At 35.6% G+C, this 25,875-nt stretch overlaps 1 long non-coding RNA gene across 1 annotated transcript; it reads right to left on the bottom strand.

Moving 5' to 3' along the window:
* Nucleotides 1–19,489: 19,489 nt before the first annotated feature.
* Nucleotides 19,490–23,888, bottom strand: LOC140171727 (uncharacterized). The gene is made up of 3 exons (XR_011861633.1): nucleotides 23,492–23,888; nucleotides 22,542–22,668; nucleotides 19,490–20,978 (listed from the first exon to the last, which is right to left on the bottom strand). It is a non-coding gene; the product is annotated as an uncharacterized lncRNA (long non-coding RNA).
* Nucleotides 23,889–25,875: the final 1,987 nt, after the last annotated feature.

Genomic DNA, 25,875 nt, shown 5'->3' with positions numbered 1-25,875 from the left:
ATATAGTAATCTATTGTCCAATGCAAATGTATTACCACCTGATAATATTGATCCAATGAGCGACCGAATTGTCCGCTACGGACGACTAATCCAATCGATAATGACTCTATTGATATGTACGAACAGAGCCCCACTGACCGAGTTTTGGGATATTTTTCACTGGTTTGCAGCTGTTTGCTGTCATTTACTCATCAAGGCGGACGACCATTATTATAATGCCAATTATTTAAAGATTGACATGTAGAGAATAAGCCATATTTGATTGACAGAAAGTACTAAATTTGTACCTATGACGGTTTTATGACACCAATCTTCAAAATACGATCAAAAAATGGCTGCCCTGTGAAGCAAAATGTGCATTGGAATAACACGGCGAGTTTGGATAGATGGTAGTATTTATTATAAAAAAAAAAAATGTATGTTCCCCCGTTATTAAAGCTTGTACCGGGTTGAAGATTCAGATATGTGGAAAAGAATAAGTAATTGAAACATAGAGAGAGTACTAAAATCTTAGCTTTTATACTTTTTGATATATGATACTAACTAGTTCATCCCCAATAGCTACGATACAGCGCTACCAGTAGGGTTCAATTGCCTATTGTGAGTGCCCCTGTGTTGTGTGCATACATGTAGTTAACAATAACTGCATGATGGCTTGTTTTTATAATGACTCTGATCATGTTTGTCCCTTTCCCCCTTTGTTCCTTCTTTTTCTTGGAGCCTTGTATCCTTTGAATTTGTGAATATTCTCAGTCATCCAGGTAGATAAACATAATAAAATGAATATTAAATCTGTTCATCTGGACTTACTATCCGTGTGTTATTTATATCCTTTGGCAATTACGTCGCTTTTAAGTATCCATTGTTTGCATGCTGCACAAGAACAAATAAACACAATGGGGAACGATTGCTCACTACAAGAGGAAACTGAATATATTTAATAAGAAAGAATGAACAGTTTACCAACCCAAAGTGTTACAATAAAACATGACAACAAATAAACACACATCCCGACCGGCACACAACCCAACCCGGTCGGGATGTGTGTTTATATTTTTTTAGTGTTTTGGGAAAAAAAATCCATATCTTCAATACGAAAGGTCAAAATTTTCAATTGATCGTCGGCTTTTCATCCCACCTACATACACTTTGAGTATAAATCATCAGATTTATAAAGTTTACTTCAAGTACTGTTAAATATCAAATATATCAATTTTTAATGATTTGCCATAAAATGTGTATTAAATTGCGAATTTCAAAAAATCAAAATTATTTGATATCAGAATGACATTCTTCGTATTCAGAATGCAATTCGATATGTCTGATGTGCTCCAATGTCCCAAAATAAATACTGTCCAAACGTTCATACCCCAGCCCTTAATCTTGTCTCTTGCCTTTTAATAGGTTGTTTGTTCTTACGTGATCGCATTTGACTGTCATCAGTGGGCTTGTGATCGGATTCACTACTTTGCTTTGTATGTAATTGGTTTGAAAATTATGGCATTTGTCATTTATACTATGTATTTTTGAAGTTGTGAAATAAATGTTTCTTGAATTGTTTCTTGAATTGAAAAATTTCAATTTTTAATCATTTATTATCAAATTTGCATTGTATCGCGAATTTCAAAAAAATTAAATTATTTGATAACAGAAGGACATTCCTTGTATTATGTAATTTGTCGTGTCTGATGTGCTCTCAGGTCCCACAAATATACCCCTTAAACGTTGCCTTCTTTCTTGAGTCTTTATTGAACGGCAACACAACGCTGACTGACGGTGCCATGATGGTGTTGTAAGCTAAGTTGCTACTCAAGAAAGACTCTGCAAAGGTAACTTTAAGTAAATACCTAATATGTTGTAAAAGGCTATAAATAAACCCAGAATATTCGAACGTTTAGGAGAAATGGTTTAAATCAACTTTTCGTTATTTAGAGGAAGCTTTAACTAGAGGCGATGAGCCGCCTTCTTGACTCCATCATCCAGAATTGACGTCAGCATGGTCAGAAAACGAAACCTCACATATCTGATATTATGACGATCCCTCGATTCAAGTACTCAGTTTTAGTTTCTCTTTGATCAGAATCAAAAATAGTTCTTATCTGCAATCACAACACCAAAAGCTGAATTTATACTTCATCACTGAGCGATAGTGATTAGCCAATGAGGTAGAGCGCTTTTTGTTGCGTTGGGAAAAGCGCAGCTACTTCATTGGCCATATACCAAACGCATTTTGCTCAGCAATGGAGTTAAAAATTCAACATTCGATTATCTTAATGACCATAGCAATAGATGAATATAATTTTGGTAGTGTAGTAACAGAAGGAAATTGGCATGTAAGTCATAATAAATGAGATTCATTCATTACTTGCGGCATTTGGGTCTTTGGAATGGATAAAAGACAAATAATCAGCTGGACTTTATAAAAATTCCAGTAATCTGTCAAAACACTATACGGTATATAACAAATGTGGCCCCAGGGATGATTTGATTCAGACCGTGAAGAATAATAGAGACAATATAATAAATAATGCCTGTACAATAAAAATCGGAATTACAGATTAATGTGACAATGACGACACACGGTTGTTTGATGGCTTTTAAAACTGTGCCATTTTTAAGTAAAGTTGAACAATGATGGCGCTATTTATCTTACAGGGGATACACTAACTTGTATAATGATATTAGAACATCAGAAAAAGGACGAACAATAATGAAGAAAATTTTCAAAAACTTTTATCATTATATGTGATGCGATCAAGCCAAATCAGTCGGAACTATCGAAATATTGATTTTGAGATATAGCCAAACAAAGGAGATATTTCCTTTTGTTTCCTTTTGTTTTAGAAACTCTTTGATTGCTCATATCTTTGGAACTGGTTGTTCAATTTCAATTGAGTTTTCTGTAAAATGCAGGTTTTTAAATGCTCAATACTATCCTATAAGAAACTGAAAATTTCACATTTCCGGGTTCCGACTGATTTTGCTTGATGGCATCACATATGTTAGGAACAATTTATATTATTTGGCTAATTTAAACTTAAACTATATGTATATAGCGCCCTCAATTTGCATACAAATGTACAGTTTATAGAATAAAAATTACCACATAACAGCAGAAAAAGATTGACATAGATACGAAAATCTATGTGAAAATAGCTAAAAATTATGTGTGGATATTACTGTGATAACTGTTGGTATTGTTTAGGTCTAGACTTTATATAATGTTTTGTTAGAAAAATTAATAAATGACCACATCACCGTGCGGCGTACCTGTGCCTACATTTTATTTCGTTTCATATTATAATCGCTGAAGCGTGAAAAGTGAGAACCAGTTTTTAGCAACGGCAGGATATTGGCTAGCAAGTCATATTAAATAAGATTCATTCCTTGGCATTTTTGGTGTTTGGGATGGATCAAAGACAAAATAGTCAGCAATCTTTATAAATTCCAGTAATCTGTCAATCACTGTATAACAAATGAATGAGACCGTTGGGATGCAGACCGCAAAGGAATAAAGACATATAAAATAATAATTATCTTGTACAACAAATACGTTGGCACAATACTACTTTTATACTATCATGCCGCTTGCCGCTGAGCGGCATGACGCGCGTGCATTACAATAACGGACACATTCAAGACTTGTCATTGGTTGATACGTCATGCGGCTTGATACGTAGCGGCAAGCGACAGGATAATATGACAGGGGCATAAAAGATGGCATAAACTGTGCCTGTTCTTAAAGGTGCATTTATTTCTTTTCAATTTATAATCGCTAAATGCTACTCCATCTGTATACGCCGTAGAAGTGACGTAGTTAATCGGATTAACTACCATAGCAATAGATGAATACAATTTTGGCAATATCGCCCCGCACTACAACGTTCATGCGGTACCGATGCATTGAACCATAGATGTCAAAGAAATGCTAATCACTTGCACCTGTAAGATTAATCTCTTTGAAAAGAGTGGTATTGTATTCAATCTATTATTTGATTGAAGACAGGTGATGAGTGCAACCTGCTGCAGTGCAGCGCGGTATATTCAAAAATTGTATTCATCTATTGCTATGGTAGTTAATCCGATTATGACGTCACTTCTACAGCGTATAATACTTGGGTCTTACAATTGATCAATAGTTGAATGAAAAGCAGATGGCACAAGATGTCATCGAAAAAAATGTAAACTCAAGACTAAATTTTGTATACAGACTAGATAAGGATAAAAGTTTTATACAGATTGCTTTAATAAAAAAAATGAAGATAACGTAACTCTGTAGCGTTGACTACCCTATTGCCTCATGGTATTGAGGTATAACGGCGTAAGTTTGTTCTTTATTATATGGTTACAGGTCAATCAAAGTATTATAACCCCTAATCCTTACCCTAACACTAACCTTAAATTTGAAATCCTTATGCACTCTTCTCTTGAAGGATGGTGGGCCATTGTCTGATATGTCTCCATCTGGTAGGCTATTCCAAAAGTAAACAAGGTGAACTGTATTGTGGACGAAGGTCCGCCGCGCCAGTAGATATGGTTCTTATGGGCCTATGCAGTGATATGCTCATTCAGAAAATCATAACAAATATGTTGTTTGCACCTTTATTATTAGCATAGATATGCTAACATAGCCTGCAAGTGGTTAAGTCGAAAGCGTGTATCAAAGACACAATAGGACATTTTACATGAAAATGTAATTTTTCTATTTAAGTAGCGAAATTAGCTTTTGATTGCCAATGAATTCTTCTGTTAATAGCGTGACGATATTCGTGGGAAATACAGCCCTTATGGAGGATGTAATTAATGCTCATGCCTCTAGTAAAATGATTTATGCCGATGATAATTTATATATTGTGCTCGATGAATGTGAACGTTCATATCTTCTTCCAAAGCTTGAAAAATGTATAAACGACATTAAAACCTGGTCAACCATGAACGATTTAAAAGTAAATGAGAACAAAACGGAAGTAGTCCATATCACATTTCGTTTTAGACATAATTAACCATTAATACCACCTGCTCATTATGTGACTCGTTTATCCAACCTGTAAATATAGTGCTCGTAATCTTGGTGTAATTGTCCAGAATGGTCTTAGAATGGATTCTTTTGTTAACCCTAACACCCAAAAATCTTACAAAATCTTACGATGAAAAAATTTGCTGGCCGGGCAGCAATAACCCGTGTAGCTACCGGTCCGTGATCGTGTGCTTGGCATGCGAGGGTTCAAAGGTTCGAATCCCGGGGGTGCCAAGTCAAAAAAATTTCTTCTCCTTGACTTTTTCGGATCTTCTTTGACTTCCGATCCCAAAAAGCAGGGACAGTGTTAGGGTTAATAACATTTGCCGCTCAGCTTCCTTTGCTCTGTATAATATTGGCCAGATCAGAAAATATCTTGATAACAATTGTATTGACATGCTTGTTCATGCTTTTATAAAGATTTATAAAGTTTACTTCGAGTACTGTTAAATATCAAAAATATCAATTTTAAATGATTTGCCATGTTTAAGCAGTGATCGGAGTGCCCATCTCTCTTTCATTGGCGATTGGACCAGACTCCTCTATGTAATATTGCTATAGGGGGATCGCTACACCTCTTCCACAGCGAGTCTGTTACCTTCCCAGCATTTAAGAATGCCGGTACCCATTTATACACCTGGGTGGAGAGGAGTAATCGAGATAACGTGCCTTACTCAAGGGCACAACACGATGGCGTCGCCGGGGCTCGAACCCGCAACCTTCCGATTATGAATCGGAGCTCGTTCCGCTTGGCCACCGTGCTCCCTGCCATAAAATTTGCCATAAAATATGTATTACATTGCGAATTTCAAAAAATCAAAATTATTTGATATCAGAAGGACATTCTTCGTATTCAGAATGCAATTCGATATGTATGATGTGCTCTTATGTCCCACAAAAAATACTGTCCAAACGTTCATACCCCATCCCAATAATCATAGTTGGAAATGTTACCGCGAGTTTTTTAGGATGAGTTTTGTCCCAAATCACTCCATGAAATTATAATCATATTGAGGGTAAAAGAACTGTGTCCCGACGAATCTTGCACTAGGCTATTCCATTAGATATCCACACCCCCATGGAAAACATGACCTTAATCTCCAACACAGGGGTGTAGATTTCAAAGGGCGTCACACATTTAAATGAAGTGGATTACAGACTTAGAATTCGACGTAGAATATTCAGCAAGTATTCGTTATTCAATTTATTTCAATTCTTTTTATCTTCTAACGAATATGTGTTGACAGAAACTCAATTGTATGTTATGTCGAATACCTGGTGGAAATACATGTATAGGTTTTACGTCATCAAACATTCGCTGGAACTAGAATTGGTTTAGGTTAAAAAACAAAGGTTTAGAATTGGAATAGGTTAAAAAAAACGAAGGTTTAGTATTCAATAAGTTGGTAAGAAAATGGGCGATTAATCCAATAAAATCCGACTTTAGACTCACCGTCAAAATTGTTTAGACTGAAGACCTGGTTACTCACCAGCCTTTTCGGTAAACATTTAATTGTATCCATTAATGTTTTGTTGAGCTTAAGATGAATGATTTTACGTAAATCGTAATGTTAAAGGCCCATTCAGTGATTTGCTCATCCGGACGATCGTAAAAATCATCAAAATTCAGATTTTGGTACCTTTGTAATTGGCATAGATGTGCTAACATAGCCTGCTAGTGGTTCGGTCGAAAGCCGTGTATTTTAGACAAAATAAAGCAATATGCTTCTGGACTTTTGATACTGACAGTACAAAAAGTCCGACTCGAGATCGAAAGAAGCTCACTCTCCACGTACCAACACGCGTTGCGTATTGTTTCTACTACTTATTACATCAGTAGCTACTATTTTAAACAAAATACATACACAATTTTAACTGTTTTTCATATTTGAATTGACCGTTAGTTTGCCTCGGTGACCTTTAATTGCTTATTTTGTTTTCTACTACAAAAATTAAGCGTCTGTTTTAATTCAATTTAGACTCTACTTCCCCCGTGTTAGAAACACTGGACTAGGAAGTTTTTCCAGTCGATTGGTGGCGCACTGTACGAAAATCTCGATTTTCTCGAGTCGATCTTAGTTGAAGTATAAAACCTTTCTAAAACTTCTGTTTTTAGACTAATTTTCGATGTATTCAGGGGAAAAGTGGTTTAATGAAATTCTGTAGACTTATTCTTTATTTCTAAGCAACTCTGACAAATTTCCATTTTTTTTTTAATGTTCCTGTGAAATCACTGAAAGGGCCTTTAACTGACATTTTAAGAAATATACTGCGTGTCAGATCTCATGTTGTACAGCATTCCTGGGGTGATTGCGAATACTGCAGAAAAAGCACGCCAGAACAGACATAACCTAGCCTTTGTTTAAGACTTTATTCTAAACGAGTCAACAACAAAAATTGTCAGGTATTGAGAAATCTCGTATTTCTCCCACAAGCTATACAATATATAGATTACATAAATTATTCTTAAGTCTCTCCACACGGCAGATCATAGATGAACTCCTGGATGGGGCAGCATTAATTAGCATGAGGCCGAATTGATATGTAAATAGCGTATTGTTATTTAAATTTGAAGAGCAGAGCTTCGAAACCTAGCTAAGTCAGGTGATGTGAAATTCTGCTGCGTGACCTCCTCTGCGTGGTAGAATTATATTAATAAAACATTGAATTTAACGGATATCATGGGCAGCCAACCACGATTTATCAGCATTTAAAATATATGTTAATTAACAAAGATAAATAATAAAGCGTACAAATGGCAATTAACTAGTAAACAAGCCTGAAATCTTAAAATGTTGCCACGTGATTTCCCGAACACATGATATGTCATATGTGACCACTATTCAGATTTACCGTAAATATTTGGAGTATTGATGCACGGCTTGCACATACACTCTGTATTTCTTTACCTCCGTATAAAATCAATAATTCATGCTGGGAGCCAAGTAACATTCTGTCTGCTTAGTGCAGAGTGGTATTTTATTTTACTTGAGAGCATAATAGAAATACATCAGACGAATAAGCCGCCATGATGGAAGGTCAGGTCGGGTATCAAAGGTTATTATAGCTTAAATACTACTTGTATTTCACACCTTGCCTTTGTCACATATTTCCTTCATATTATTGACAGCAAGGCCTAATTTTGACTTTGCTATTGCAACATGTCATTTCATATCAAATTAGTAGACTTTCTTTGAAAAAACATATCACTGGTGCCTGATGGGAATACCCGTCCGCCATTTCATTAAACTGGATCGTTTTCGCCTGGTTTGTGCCCAGATGTATTGGGGGCGCGCTATACTCTCATTGAACAGGCAAAGTTCGCAAAACTAACAACGTTGTTCATACTGCAGTTACTGTCCGTTTTCCTATACACAATACACAGTGCTCTCACCATTGTCGCGTGACCTCTACAAATGATGTATGTTGGGAGAATGGACACTTGCCTAGTTAACATCACTGTGTGAAAAATAACCAGCCAATATTTTATTTTCTCCAAAACTTCTAGCAAATATATTTCTCTAACATGACCTAAAATTACAGCTAGGTTAGATGTTCAGAAATGGTCGCACTTTTGTAAAATATGAGTGAGGGCAAGGCATAGCTAGCCAACTCCCCGTGTTAATTGAATGGAGATTTGACCGAAAATATTGGTATCGGACCGCTCACTTCTGAAGGATGCCACAAAAAACCGGTAAAAGCTACATTTAAATTATTCTAAATAGGTTCTAGAAAATAAAGTTTTGTAACATGTCCTAAATTTTTAGATAATTTAGATGTTTGGAGAGGGTCGCACTTTTGTGTTTTAGGAAGGATATGTAAACGACAGATAACACCAAAAATATGAAGAAATTATTTCCAAACCGTGTTAAGTCAACAATCATTATGTTGCTCATTTTGAAGAATGCTGGTTAACAAAAAGCAGGTCTTTGTCTCATTTCGTGAACAAAAGTACACATACCATTGTTTCCTTTCGTTTCCTTTATAATCGGTTACCCAACTGAAGCTATAATACGCAAACTTTATTGCGATATCGCACATGAAAACAGTCACATGTGCACAGCCAGAGAAGATCCGATTTAATCAGTTGAGCTGTTTCAATGAGTGTTATCTTGGTTTAATAGCTTTTAATGGGGTTAAGTCCTGCAAAGGTCGAGATGAATTCTACTGTAGACATGACTGCATCATGTATTTGCCAAACTCAATTAACATGATCCAAGGGGTCGAACATGAATTATTCATAACGAGCTATAACGGATCGATAACTGGCCTCACTTTCTAGCTAGTAAACCAGCTGAATTTTTCATAGATTTTGCGTTGCTAATAGAACAACCGTGAATTTAGTGTCACCCCCTTGGGCAGATGACAAGTTTCATTTTCTTTAATTCAAAAATGTCAGAAATGTAAGTTTTCATGTTTATCGTTAGAATCAGCATGGTAAAATGCATTAAAATGAGTATAAACAAGCCTAGTATTGGTTTAGTGGTTATTAAGATAGCTCGTGATATTTTCAGAAAAAATATCTCAAAATTTGAATTTTTTATGTAGAAGCTGATGGCCAGCACGCAGATCATTAATCTGTAGTGAAAACATAATACGGTATTACAGTTGAATCAATCTTAACGTTAAGTGAATCTTACGATGACAAAGATATTTTAATATCCAATAAGATCATCTTTCACAATTCCCCTTCATCCAGATTGAAGAAGAAGTTTATTGACATCATAAAAAAATATTATTATTCAAATCAACATTACCCCAAGCAATGTTGTGGCATGCGGATAGTACTGACGCATGTAAACCGTGTTTTAATGTTACGCATCATAAGGTTTTATGGAATGCGAAAATGACAGTTACTGGCAGTTTTCTCAATCATCTAATATAAGAGATCGTCTGCATTTTCATCCAGGGAAATCGACACTTTTCAGGTAGAATTTCCCTAAAGATACTCCAGTGTGGTTGGTTGTGCAACTTTAAGGAGTATTTCGTGACATTTATGACATTTTCAGTAGATATCCACGAAAAGCTTATTCCCAAAATGTCAGTTGATTCCGATTTTGTGTTTGCGAGTTATGCATGATGATTTATATTTGTATTACACTGCTCATATTGGGGAGTGTTGTAATTTTGTTCTGGTGAACCAGAACGTAATTCAAATTGGCGATAATTTTGTTAAAAGAATTAAACTGCAAGAATTTTTTGTACATAAACATTATGTAGCCAGGTTTCCAGTGGTATAAGAATCTCACCTTTTTTTAGAAAAGTGTGGGATGAGGCTGTGGATCACGAAATGTCCTTTTAAGAATTATAATATCAATAAGAATCCGCCTTAAAGCCCCACATTTTGACAACTTAAAGTCAATAACATGTGTTGTTTGATTTAGTGCCAACAAGAAATAATAATGTTTATAAATTATACTTCATTAATATATTCTTGTTCATTGATTGGTTAAATGTGGATCACATGACCAAAATAGTTCTACCATCAGTACTCCTATCCGTAAATAGTACCTCTAAGCCGTAAATAGTATTTTCAATGTCTCGGATGAGCCGTAAATAGTACCTCCAAGCCGTAAATAGTACTTTTGACCATGTCTTCCGCGTGAGCGCATTTGATGCAACGGAACGGTTCACGCACGCGAAACTGCCATTGCGTGATTTCGCGCTGCTGTAATTGGTTAGCCCGATTTTAGCCTATTCGATTTTTTTGAAGGGCAAAATATAGGTTGTGCTTAAATAATTGGTCGTGCTGTTCATTCAGGATAGAAGCTGGAGAGTCAAAACGTCAAATAATTTTCTTTTAACCAATCAATGAACAAAGAACATATTAATGAAGTATATAAAACAAATACTGCCTTTATTCGAAGTTCTGGTTAAAACTATGGTCCCTCGTTGAGATCAATTAATACTATTTTCCTTCGGGGCTGCGTCCCTCAGGAAAATAGTATTATTGATCTCACATCGGGCCCATAGTTTTAACCAGAACCTCTCATGGCAGTATATATTTGTATAATATTATTTGATCACACTTTGAGATATGGGCTACTATAACCAATAATAGTGTGAAAATGAGCACCAAATGCTTTCAACTAGGGCGCAAATATCATTTGGATCTCTAACTAATTCAGGATGACTTGAGGACATGCAAAGGTTAACATTAATTTTTACAAAGATGAAATCAAAATATGCCTTGATCGGAAGATAATACAGTATAGTCATGGTAATACAATGCCTGACATGCCTGATGGAGTTTGATAATTTTATGAAAACAGAAGTTAGTACTATTTTTATCATAGCACTACGAGAAACTCCATCACAATCACTATTTGCTTGAACTTCATCCATTTCAAAAGGAACACATTAGGCTCTGTAATAAGGTCTCAAATTCTACTAACAAAGACATATTATAAAAATACCGTATAATAAATAATATAAAAATACGTATTTTATCATTTGATCTGTTCTATTCTATGCGATTCTATTCTATTCTATTCTATTCTTATTCTATTCTATTCTATTCTATTCTATTCTATTCTATTCTTATTCTATTCTATTCTTATTCTATTCTATTGTATTCTTATTCTATTCTATTCTTATTCTATTCTATTCTATTCTATTCTTATTCTATTCTATTCTATTCTATTCTATTCTTATTCTATTCTTATTCTATTCTATTCTATTCTATTCTTATTCTATTCTATTCTATTCTTATTCTATTCTATTCTTATTCTATTCTATTCTATTCTTATTCTATTCTATTCTATTCTATTCTATTCTATTCTATTCTATTCTATTCTTATTCTATTCTATTCTTATTCTATTCTATTCTATTCTATTCTATTCTATTCTATTCTATTCTATATTCTATTCTATTTTTCCGATCCCCTGATCGGCTACAATTGCCTTCTATTCTATTCTATTCTATTCTATTTTCTATTCTATTTTTCCGATCCCCTGATCGGCTACAATTGCCTTACTCGCTATCTACTACGACCTACGTCACCAAATTACTTGGAAGTTGGTCCGGTTGAAGTTACGCCAGCGTTATCCCTGATCTGTTAACATTGATAATGCTTACTTACAAAGAAGAGGGTAGAAAGTAGAGATGGAATGGAGAGAGGGAAATAGACACCCGCGAGCATAACATTATATTACTGGGTACATTGATTTTGAATTTTGAAAAATTGGATAGAAGTATAGGAATCGGTGAGAATTTTGCCTCCAAGAAACCAACTATCTTGCAATTGAATTTATGTAACATTAATACATATCGATGCCATCGCGAAATATCACGAGATATCATTTTTCTAAGCCGGGTCGGATGGCATGAACCATATTTATCCATAAAACTAAAAACTGCAGGGTACTTCTTAAAGGAGTATTTCGTGATCCTAGCATCCTCTTTTTATGACATTTTTCAGTACATATCCACGAAAAAAGCATATTCCCAAAATTTCAGTTGATTCCGATTTTGCGTTTGCGAGTTATGCATGATTATGTGTATTACACTGCTCCATAGACAATACGTTGTAATTTCGTTCTGGTGCACCAGAACGAAATTCAAATTTCGCGATATCTTTGCTAAACGAATTAATCTGCAAGAAATATTTTGTACATAAACATTATGTAGCCAGAGTATTCCAGTGATATAAAAATCTCAACTTTTTTGAGAAAAGTGGGGGATGAGGCTGTGGATCACGAAATGCCCTTTTAAGTCAACAAATAATCATAGGCGTAGATCCGTTGGGCGCCGGGGTCCATACAATGTTGACGTCTGTATGTTCTCGCTTCGCCCGGATTTATCCCATTTTTGCACCATATTTCAACAGTTTAGCTTCAAAATGACAAAATATGTACCATAAACTTATTATTGCACCAAAAGGTGTCGAAATTCAATATACTTCAAGAAAATTTTCCAACCCCATCCCCCAAATTCAAAAAGAAATCTAGGCCACTGCAAATAATCACATTTATATTTACATATGTCTTGCTGTTCTTGAGTTTGAGTTTGGGGGTCCCCACCACGAGAAAAATCAAGGATATGGGGCAAAAATAAAATCCCCTGTGGTTTCCTTTATAGAACCCGTACATGTCCCCCTACCGATTCGAATTAACCCTTTACATTTTTAAGAGTGTAACTTTTCATTTTCTTATCGTATAGTACTCTCTACATTCCAAAGAGTGAAAAAGTGAGTGACTCTTCGGGTCAATCAAAAAGATTGACATTTCAATCTACCAAGAGTGAAAATCACATATTTTCCTCCATACAAATAACATTTTCCCTCTGCAAAGAGTGAAATCTAAATCTTTTTGGAGTGAAATTTGCAATCTTTTCACAGAGTGTTCCCTCAGCACAATCTCTCTCGATTGAAGTGTGTTTAATAAACATAAATAAACTTCAATCGGGAGAGATTGTGCTGAGGGAACACTCTTTGAAAAGATTGAAAATTTCACTCTAAAAAGATTGAAATTTCACTCTAACATGTCTAAAAAGATTGAAATTTCACTCTTTGCAGAGTGAAAATTTTACTCTCTTGGTAGATTGAAATGTCAATCTTTTCGATTGACCCGAAGAGTCACTCCGATGAGGATTGACTTTTTCACTCTTTAGAATTTAGTAAAGCATTTTCATAGAAACTTTAGGGATCTAAAATGAGCGTTTATTGCGTTTCGACAGTATTTTTGTGGGACATAAGAGCACCTCAGACCTATCGAATTGCATTCTGAATACGAAGCATGTCTTTCTGATATCAAATAATTTACATTTTTGAAAATCACAATATAATACAAATTTTATGACAAATTATAAAAATTTGATATTTTTCAAATTTTTGATATATAACAGTCCTCGAAGTAAATTATATAAATCTAATGACATATTCTTAAAGTGTATGTAGCAGGAGGAAAAGCCGACGGTCAATTGAAAATTTTGACCTTTCATATTGAAGATATGGATTTTTTTCCCCAAAAGACCTAAATTTTTAATGATTTGCCATAAAATGTGTATTAAATTGCGAATTTCAAAAAAATCAAAATTATTTGATATCAGAATGACATTCTTCGTATTCAGAATGCAATTCGATATGTCTGATGTGCTCTAATGTCCCACAATAAATACTGTCCAAACGTTCATACCCCAGCCCTTAACGTAACCTGAATGGGTGACTCCCTTTGAAATCTACACCCCCCGTGTGTACGAGATAAAGGTCACGTCTCCAATAATAGTGGATGTATGGATTTCAACTGGAATAGCCCATTAGTTACAAATTCAAAAATCCGCAGCAAAATTTACAATCATACTTTTGAAAGCGTGTCTCAGTTCGATTAAACGTTAAACCGTTTAACAATGTCTCATGGGTGTTTACCTGATCAATTCAAATAACTAAAATATGTTAATTAACCTTTCTGTCAATAAGTTTGACTAAGGCGTATATAACTTGATATTATTGTTATTTGAAAAACTGTGGCTTCAATATTGACAACACAGTATGTATTTTGCAAAGAAAAAAAACCCCGAATTTAAAAATTAGAGTCATGCGGTAGCATGACCAGCAAGTTTTAAAAAAACGACTGATAAAGAAGAATAAACAGATGCACCGCAAGACTATATTTACACGAAACAAAACGCTATTGTTCTATGATATTTTTCGCTGGGTACAAAATATATCCAAAACCATGCTAAATCTTATTTACTGTCCAAAGTGTAATATTTTAATAACTCATTAATTCAAAAAGTTACACCAATCTTACAGTCAATCCGATTGTTTGATAATAAACAAACATTCTTGTTTATTTCACGCGGTATTTCATAGCCAAAATTAGTGGCAAATCATAGCTTATCATACTGATATCCAGAATCTTTCGTCACTGCTACAGCCATACATGGCTGTCACTGTCGCACTACTTTTTGAGATTCACTTTCAAAATATACCCTAGCATTTTCCTGGATACCCTACATACCAATTCTGGATCCCATTCGCCAAAAAAATCAAGTTTTTCACAATTCTTTTATTCTTTCCGGACCACAGCATACATTCATCATTCATATTAATAAATACTCCACTTTCACACGTCGTTATATCGGGACGTCCACGTGGTGAAGTGGTTAAGGCCATGGACTTCTAATCCACTTATGAAGTTTTGCTAAAGTTCGAAACTTCCCACCACCTTTTTTTTAATGTTTTATTATTAAACCAATTTATTGTCATAAATCAAGAATAACACCATTTCGAACATCCATATTGTGATATTATATTTTTTTTCATCAAACAAACATGTTTGATTTTTTATTCACATATAGGCCTAGGGCCTACTTTCACCATCCAGATGCTTTCACCATGCCTGACGATCATGATATTTTCGTCATTTAAAACACATTTATCAGTGGCTCTGTTCACAGCTCACATTGAAATTATATTTGTAATAAATATTATAAATTGTCACAAATTAAAATCACAAACCGCGAAAGATCGCCAACAACTGCCGCCGAATATTGTTATCCAACTAGATTTCCCAGAGGGATATAAAGAACCACAAACCGCGAAATTTGGATATATACTAGATTGCCCCGCAGGGCTATAAAGAATCACACACCACGAAATATTAATATCCAACAAGCTTAAACTATAAATTAGCTCCCGATAGAGGGCAGGGCTTGATACGGGGAATTAAAATCACGAACCGCGAAAGATCGCCGACAACCGCCGCTTAATAGGGATATCCAACAAGATTGCCCCGCAGGGCTGCAAAGAACCACATACCGCGAAATTTGGATATCCAACCAGATTTCCCGCAGGCCTATCGATTATAAAGAACCACAAACCGCGAAATATGAATATCCAAAAAATTAAAACCACAAACCGCGAAAGATCGCCAACAACTGCCGCTCAATATTGATATCCAACTAGATTACCCGCAGGGCTATAAAGAACCACAAACCGCGGAATTTTGATATGCATCTATTGCCCCACAGGGCTTCAAAGAACCACAAGCCACGAAATATGGATATCCAACAAGCTTAAACTATAAATTAGCTCCCGATAGAGGGCAGGGCTTGATGAGGAAACTTAAAACCACAAACCACGAAAGATCGCCGATAACCGCCGCTTAATAGGGTTATCCAACTAGATTGCCTCGCAGGGCTACAAAGAACCACAAACCACGAAATTTGGATATCCAATTAGATTGCCCGCAGGCCTATCGATTATTAGCAACCACAAACCGCGAAATATGGATATCCAACAAATTAAGACCACAAACCACGAAAGATCAACAACAACTGCAGCTCAATATTGATATCCAACTAGATTGCCCCGCAGGGCTATAAAGAACCAGACACCGCGAAATTTGGATATGCAACTATAGATTGCCCCACATAGCTACAAAGAACCAGAAACCACGAAATATGGATATCCAACAAGCTTAAACTATAAATTAGCTCCCGATAGAGGGCAGGGCTTGATGAAAACCACAAACCACGAAAGATCGCCGACAACCGCCGCTTAATAGGAATATCCAACTAGGTTGCCTCGCAGGGCTACAAAGAACCACAAACATTAAAACACGATTATATTGCCTACTCGGGGCATTTAGACGCTTCTATATATAGGCTTAAATATAATGCGCATTTACCAGTTCCGACCTGAAGTAGGCCTAAATCGGACTAACTCTCTGTGTCTCTGTGGCATTGTCAACATTGGGTGTGTGTTGTTCATATTTACATTTTCTTTACATATTTACGTTGCCTTGAATAAAAATATATTAAAACGTATATTGATCATTGTGTACGCCTCTTAACATTACAGTCACGCATGACAAGCAAGTTTTAAAAATAAACAACTATAAAGTTTCGTTTAATTATTTATTGTCATGAATCAAGAATTGAAACTTCAAACATCTATTTTTCGTTTTATTCGTTTTATGGAGCACTTCCTAACCTGATGACTTTCCAAGCTTGGAGCTGCTTGGCTACATTCATAAAACGAAAAGAAATCTACCAAAAAAACGTTGACAACGTAAAGAAATCAGCAAGTTTAAAAAAACCCACCTCGGCTCACTTTTTGAAACTTGGTCCCATTTTTAACACCAACAGCAAATCAGTATTTTTATTTTATTTCAACAGAACACAGCGTTTCCAACAAGATTACAAGCCTACTTGTTATTTGCTTATTAATTCAATCATTAATCATGATTATTATGCAAGAACAAGATAATAACCTTTCATTTCATTCATTTCATTTCATTTCATTTTATTCGCCAGAAAAACATTATAAAATACATATATTGCACATTTATAAGTACTACATCAAAAACAATTAGATATTTAAAAACGATTAAATATGAGCCCCTTGAATAAGTTCATCAGGACTGTTAGACGACATACCAATGGTAAACCGCTTCACAAGTACAACAATTCACTCCCTCTCCAGACGTCCCACCCCCGATCGGAGGACCCCCTCCCCAACACGACGAACCAGCAACACCCCCATCTCCTGAGCGCACAGCTCCCCACAGCAGCCAGCCACACACATGACTTAGTGGTCATGTCCCCCCATAAACAAGTCCGCCATGACAGATCACGCGTCACATCAAAACCAAAGCATCGAATGGATGCTAACGCCAATAACGGTGATGAAGGGACACACTCACCAAATCCTGCATATGACCAACCACCGCAAAGTCCGCACACTCCGGAACGAGAGTAGGACTGCCGCCAGCCCAGCATCACCAATGACGTCCTCCGACCGGAAGATGAGACGTCCAAAACGCGAGGTCGTTCCAGAAAGCTTACAAATTAATATCGCATCTGCACATTAAAGATACATAACACTTCTGGAAATGTTTTAAATTTATATAAATATGATTAAGTTTAAATCAGTATACCTATTACAAATGGGACCAAGTTTCAAAAAGTGAGCCGAGGTGGGTTTTTTTAAACTTGCTGATTTCTTTACGTTGTCAACGTTTTTTTGGTAGATTGCACTTACAGCGATCAATAGTTATCAAACGCGTGTAAAACCTGCCATGACGGTGAATTAAAATCGATACAAGTAACTGCAACTTTTATATTACCCGTTCTTTAGTACATTATTGGTTTTTATGAAATTGGGTATAAAAGTGTTGAATCAGTTCATGATTCTGTTATCATTAATTGCAACATCCGTGCATATAATAAATATCACCTCTGTCTCATAAATCATTCTTCTTCTCGTAACCACAGCAAAATAAAACTCTTATAGTAATAGCGTTGTTCTCTGCAAGGTTCTCAGCTTAGCATTCTTGCTCCAATACAGGACATCGCACACCGACACCGCCTGGCTAATAATTATTTGGTGCAGCAGAGACACTAAAATGAATACACGGGATCGATACACGTGAATTGCTATGCACGATTTTGATATCAGACGAAAATCTTCGGATACCGGGTTAGAAAATGATGAATATCTCCCGTAAATGAATTTTTCTCAAGAAACCAGATGTGGTCTCATACACTTGAAAATACGTGTTGAACAGATATGATGGTCGCTAGAATGCGCTTTGAAAATTGGCCGTGCGCTTTGAACTCAAAATCGGACCAAAACTCTAATTTTATATTGCGTTGGTCCTGTATGGACTACATCGTGTAGTACAGCTGCACTCACTACTAGGCAGTATAAAAGTCGATGACCATTGAGCTCAATGGGGTATACAAGCTTATTCACGCACAACCAAGATCAATTACCCGGCTATTGTGAGTAGCCTTAGTCATGTCCCTCGACTAATTATTCGTCTCAAAGAGCTTCAAAGGTCTGAACCAAATGGCCAATCGTGGCTGTGGATTCAACCTACCATGGCGATTTCTTCCATGAAGATATAGGGTCGATGACACTGTGCATCGCATAATATGGTCAATGGTTTGTGGTTCAGTTCCATATACGCAAGCCACATCTTCAGTGTTTAGATAACCCCACTTTTTGAGCCCAGTTTGATTCGGCACCAGGGGGAAGTTATTCTTTGGCACATATGGACATGGATATTGTTTGTGGATGATTAGCAAATAATCATTGACAGTAAATGAACGAAATTTAAGAAGTGCGTAGCGTAGAAAACATCATTCCATTCATTTACAAAAGCCAACGCATTTGACTTCTTTTTACAATTATGCTGATAACACTTCTTCTTCTTCTTCTTCTTCTTCTTCTTTCTGGATACTCTCCAACATTCCACAAGGAATCACACGAAGAGGGTGAACCAGGGAGCACAGAGTACTTTTTTTGAATTCTTAATGCTATTTTTAGTTGCACCATCAATTTGGATGGTCCATGGCAAGTATTTTAAGCACCGACCGGGAGACCCCCCAAAATATTCACACGGACCCCCCAGGGGGTCAAATCTGAATTTCATCGAAAGTATGTCAATATGGGTATCAAATGAAAGGAAATCACACAAGAAATTCAAATATCACAATTATATCTTGTTTAAACAAATCGTTTTTCATTTATTTTCAAAAACACCATATATAGCATAAAATATGTGTCAATGGATGCGTTATTTGTACATGAGCGTATTACAATGGCGTAACTCCTATAGGCTCAGGGTGAGTGAAACTGCAGGGCACCCCAGACTTGCACATTACCCTTATTTTCAGTCTAAAATGATCCCACCATATGCACCTGCTTCACTTTGAGCCACAAGCACAGGCAGCCACTGTGTATTACATTGAGTCTTTGCGACTTGATTGACATATATTGAAAAATCTTGCATTATCATTCTACTTGGCAATCTTACACGATATGCATTGTCAACATGTTTTTTATTAATTATTTTGTATCTGCTTTGAGTCTGCTTACCACAGGATTGATCTCAGCCACAGGTGTGAATTAGAGAATAAGGGTATTGTTTTTAGCCCTGGAGTGCATCTATCGTCTCATATAACACGGGCGACATCATTATTTTAAGTAAAACAACGAGGCGAAGCCGAGTTGTTTTACGCCAAAAATAATGATGTCGCCCGTGTTATATGAGACGATAGATGCAGGACAGCGGCTAAAAACAATACTTTATTCTCATTCTTAAACACTTCAATTCAAATAAAAATATCATTACAAGTAGGCCCCCTATTACAAATATTAATGAAATTAAATCCTACATTTTGCAAGGAATTACCTAGGGCTTAAAATCGATCAGTCCCGTTGTTGTTATGCGCCTCCGATTGGTTCAAATAGCGAGTACGCGTATCGCGTCAATGCACACGCGCTGACCCGTGTGATATCGTGTCATATCACACAGGTAAGAACCAATAAGATTGCAGGAACGTTCTCAAGTGTTTAAGAATCTTATTTAAAGTATGGCTTAATTATGTTGAACCATAATAACTTTACTGAAAAGTGAAAGTGCTGTTCAACACACATTTTAAGTTGCTCCTTAGCAATGTATAATTTTGTATTTAACATATCAAATGGTATACTACATATATCGCTTTGACAAGTTGGAAAAATTAAATGCCTTAGTGTGGTCTTACTAAATATACTAAATCAATGCTGTCCCATTGTTTTGTAAGAACTATTGGACAGTATCTCTAAGACTAGCTTTACTACATTTTAACAGCCCAATAACAATTAATGGTCATAAATGTATAGATGAGGTGACATCAGTGTATATCAACCAGGGCAATTGGAATAATATTGATGTTTAAAATGGCTTTCTTGTATGCCTACATTTTTGTACTAGATATGAAATGGACCTTGATCAAAGTATGATGCATAAGCATAATGCTGGGCAAAGAACAGTGGAAATTGCCATGATGTGTGCGCATGATGTCACCTGTCACCTTATCTATTATCCCCTTTCCCTTAATGTAACATACATTCTGCAAGTTCTTAATCTTGAATTACTTAATTATTATTTCCAAAATGACACTTGCTAGTAGTAGTCGATATAATCTGTTCATCAATGCATTCATTCGTAGAGCCATTTCATTGATCTGAAAAGACACAAACAATCTAGTTTTACTCATGTTATACTCCATTTCATTTAATCTTGGCAGTGAAATGGACAAGTGAAAAACAATGTGTGCACAACTGTATCATGCAAGACATTAGCCTACCATTGCCAACTGCCATGATGAAATGACCTGAAATATTATAGGTTTGTCTTTGCTACAAACATCTTATAATTTACAAATCAAATAATATAATAATATTAGTGTGAATTCCCACTGAGGAAACTGAAGTGGTTTAGGCCCTATAGGAGCAAAAGTAGGCCTACTTTTAAATGTTTCTGTGGGAAAATCACCCCTGTGAATTCCCACTGAGGAAACTAAAGTGGTTTAGGCCCTATAGGAGCAAAAGTACTTCAACTTCAAAATAATTGCTACAACATAAACAATGAATTTGTCAAAAAATCAACTTTTGATATGTTCAGACTTTATCCCTGGATGTCTGCTGATGCCAGTGTTTTGCTATGCTACGCGCGTGCTGCGTACAGATATTACCACGCAAAGTTGTTGTGAAATAGGAGCATCGGCAGACATCTGGTGATAAACTCTAGTGCACGATATCCATCAATCTATATACTTTTTAGTGTGTAGAACTACAAAATGATAGGAAGTACAGAGAGAGAGAGCTGAATACCACAAAATCACCCGTCTTTTACAATGATTTATAAAACAAACTTTTAATCAGGTCACAACTTTTAGCGCAAAATATCCAATTGATGCATTTTTGTGCATATCAGGGACATAAAGGTAATATAAATGTCAGCCTGCAATAGAAAATTCTCCTCTGGAAAGAGAAATGACTAATGAAATTCAATCCAAATGCTGCACAAAGAACTGCTAGTTTGATGCAGTTAGGTTGTGATATTTAATAGTGAACAATCATGCTCCCTTGGACTCAAAACAAATGAATGGTTATAAATAGAATCATGTTAATTGTAACAAATGAATGGTCATAAGGTTATAATCATGTTAATTGTAACAAATCAATGGAAATAAGGTTATAATCATGTTAATTGTAACACATTAATGGTTATCAGTTTATTATTTATAATCAGATTAATTGTAACAAAATATGAAAATAATTAATATCATGCAGTGTCTCAAGAAAGTTTTTTTTTTTTCCTTAATTAAACTTGAAAATGTGATGAATTGGGTTGAGTTGCAGACAAACGCAACTGATATTGGCAATTCATGCAAATGTGGTCATAATTTATGAATATCATTTTTATCAACATATCATTTTTTATCATGACTTGGATTAATTATTGTAAAATTGTAAAATAAAATAAATACAGAGATGTGATACAGTACATGGTCAAAATTTCCTGATATGCTTTGAAATTTCCTGAAAAAATGAGCTGTCTCATTCTAATTTCTATCGTGCAGGGCAAAATTTCCTGAAAACAATAAATTTTTAATAAAATTTCATGAAATCAGGAAAATTTCTGAAAATCACATCTCTGTATTAAAGTATAAAGTTAGAAACAGGGAATAGAAAACTTGTTAGAAATTCATGTGAACTGGCAAAAAAAAAGTACAATTGCTTACGCTTATCTTGCAAATCTATATTTCTGCATGGCGACTCCCTTGACTTTGCAGCGGCTTTGGATAAACTTGGTGATATTTTCACTCCCTTGACCTTGCAGCGGCTTTTGATAATCTTGGTGATATACGTCTGAAATTTTCAAAATTGTGTTTAAGTTTAAATAACGTTTATTGAGTTTATTGTTCAGCAATAAACTTTTTGCCGCCAGAAATAAAGAGGGTCAATGCGGTTGCTATGATTTTGTTTTGGTTGGTTACGGCTTTCGCACCATTGTTGTATTATTAAATTTTACTATATTACAACCAGAGGATGGAAAGTAAACGTGGATGCGCTAAAGTGTAACACGTGTTACCGTGGAAATGCCCATAAATGACCACATTTCACATGTCATGTATACAAGTCGAAATTCCCAATAAAATACATCAATTGGGAAAAAGACAATAGAGCAAGAATAGACTTGGGACATAGACCTAGATATTCCTGCAGATCTCTGTGACAATATTGCACTTTTTTTTTTGTTTTTTATACAGGCCTTTTACACTTAGCATTACGTCCAAACTTATGGATCCTGCTGAGTCGACCGACGCTAACGTAAACACATTGACTGATAGGGCCTAAGTGATAAAGAATAATTTAATCCCGAATTTAATATTTAACACTGGACAGCTTGAATATTTCCCTGTGCAACTAACTTGTCTTGAAGCAAAATTGATTACGTATTAATGCATGAATGGTACCAGTAACTCAACTGATCAAACCAGTCATTTGATACATGATAATAACAATCATGACAATAAATATCAATATCACATAAATTATTTATATTACCATTAAAATATCATGTACGGTACCGTACAGGTATATGCTCATAGTAAAGTGGAATTTACATTCATGTACCATGATATGCTTTCTAAAGTGAAAGTCAAAACTTCATAGATAAAATGCAACTTACCAAGAATTCATATACCTTCAGTCTCAGAAGACAGAACCACTGGCACTGGAACAAGCCTAAGCTTAGTCATGACAGTTGATACAAGCAGTCACAAACACCACACCGTCAGGTTGTAATAATCATGTTATCATGCTTGACGTGTCTATCAACGGCAGCTTGAATCTTATAACTTTGAGTTTAACTTCTTTTAAGTGGATCTACTCCAACTAGAACATTCAAATCATGCAATTTAACCAGTGCCATATAATTTGGCAAATTTGCCCACCACCGTGTGATAATAGCTATATGCAGCATGTCATGATGACAGGCTGCGTATAGCTCATTGGCAGCAATTCGCCTACGAGGGCAGTGTTCGACTAATCAATTTTATGTGATTAATTACATGAAAACCATACACAAATTTTAAGTTTTATTTTTGAAAAAATTAATTTACATGAATATCTTTCTTTTAAAACCAAATTTGTCATAGTAAACTGCATAATAAATAAATGCAGTCAAAATCAAAAACAGCTTTGATTTCCCTATACTTTACTGTACAAACCCTAATTTGACCCCCCTGTAACATGAGCTGTGTGTATTTTTTTAATGGTCTACCTTTCAGGGGACATTCTAGAGGTAATAAGGTATCCAAAAAATACTATCAACTAAAAATAGCAAAAAATCATATTTTTAAACTCTAACATCACCTGGTGCTCCTGGGTGCGCAATGCTGTGCTGCTAATTAGTCTCTGATATTATTTCTTGTGTCTTGGTTCTTGAAGTATTCTGGAGTGCTTGATTTGAATTGATTAGGTCCTTCAATTGAATGCAAATCAGGTGGAAGTGAGTTCCAATCCACGACGGTGCGAGGCACAAAAGAGTTCTTGAAACAATTGGTTCTGGCGTGGTATGGTATAAAAGTGTTGGTAGTAGATCGTCTTGTGTAGCGGCTGGCCGGGCGCAGGTAGTCCGACACTGGTAGGGCCAGGTGACCCCCGGCTTTATGTAGTACATTGACCCTAGCGATCTTCCTCCGTGTGCTTAACATGTCCCAGCCAAGATCTCTTATCAGACCAGATGCACTAGTGGTTTGCTGATAGTCATTGCAAACCATGCGGGCCGCTCTCCTCTGGATTTTACCAATCTCATGTATGTGTTCATTTGTAATTCTAAGGAGGAAGCATTTCTGGGCATTAAAATTCATGAGCCACTTGCTTTCCCATTCAGATAACCTGTCAAGATCATCCTTGTTTACATCGCGTATTTAATATGGTTAACAAGTAGAGGAAACTGGATTTACCGTACCCGGATTAAAAGATGTTGACGGGATTGCAAAATTGCGATATTTACATTACTACACATTAATTAAATATGAATATAATCTATGACAAATATACCCGAAGAAACGTATTTTACCTTTGAGATAACATGATACTCAAATTTGAAATTCAAAAAAATTAACTTAATGCTGGTATAACGTATAAGCATGATTAAATAATATGCCATGCAGAGCTTTGAGCAAGAATCATATGATACCAGTACAGGACAGATGTAACGAGGGCATGCATATTCTTATAATAATCTACCTTCTTCGCTACCGATTGCAGCCTACAGATTTCATCCATAATAAACCAAACTGACATATGCATTCAGATTAGTACATAATAGTATATTAAAGCCTTAATGTACGATCTTTTTAAATTTTTAGATTTTTCTTTTTTTCTTCTAAAATGATAATATGCAATCATTTGAAAGTTCCCAATACATTTGGACGCGAAAAACATTGGGAATTTGCAAAGAAACAACATCATAAACTTCACCTCTATCACTCGAAACATCTCGCACTATTTGGATAATAGACAGCGAGTGCGGCCTCAGAGTTAGTCTCCTACGCGGTTAAAGTTTGGTTACGCTCCTCCACATGTGGAGGGAGCGTAACCAAGCTAGTTTTGTACGAGACTACGGTTTGCGATCGTGGCCGACATAAAGTCATAAATCTAAAAAATTATGACTTTATGTCGGACCAACAGAAAATCGTCCCGTTTTACTACAAATAGGACGAATTTGACAGTTTGCTCATAGATTTAAGTTAGAACATGTGTAAGTATTACAAAAATGCCAAAAAATCAGGTTTGAAAAAAATAAAGGTAAATATTAAAAAAAGATCGTACATTATGACTTTAAGAAAAAAAAAAAAGGTTTGTCTCAAAGCTTGCGCGCGCGTTTGTAAAATCGCACGATTGAGGTAGAGACAAAGGTAGAGGTATGCTTTCAAATTTATAACCACAATGCTAGACAAAATAGGTTGGAATGAAAATAAAATGTGCACCTTGAAATGGCCATATTTTCGTTATTTTTAGAGTGATGAAATGGCACTTTTTTAGTGTCAAGTCTAAACATTACCC

Source organism: Amphiura filiformis, chromosome 15 (genome assembly GCF_039555335.1).
Source record: "Amphiura filiformis chromosome 15, Afil_fr2py, whole genome shotgun sequence".
Taxonomy (NCBI): domain Eukaryota; kingdom Metazoa; phylum Echinodermata; class Ophiuroidea; order Amphilepidida; family Amphiuridae; genus Amphiura; species Amphiura filiformis.
This window is presented reverse-complemented; position numbering and strand designations above follow the sequence as displayed.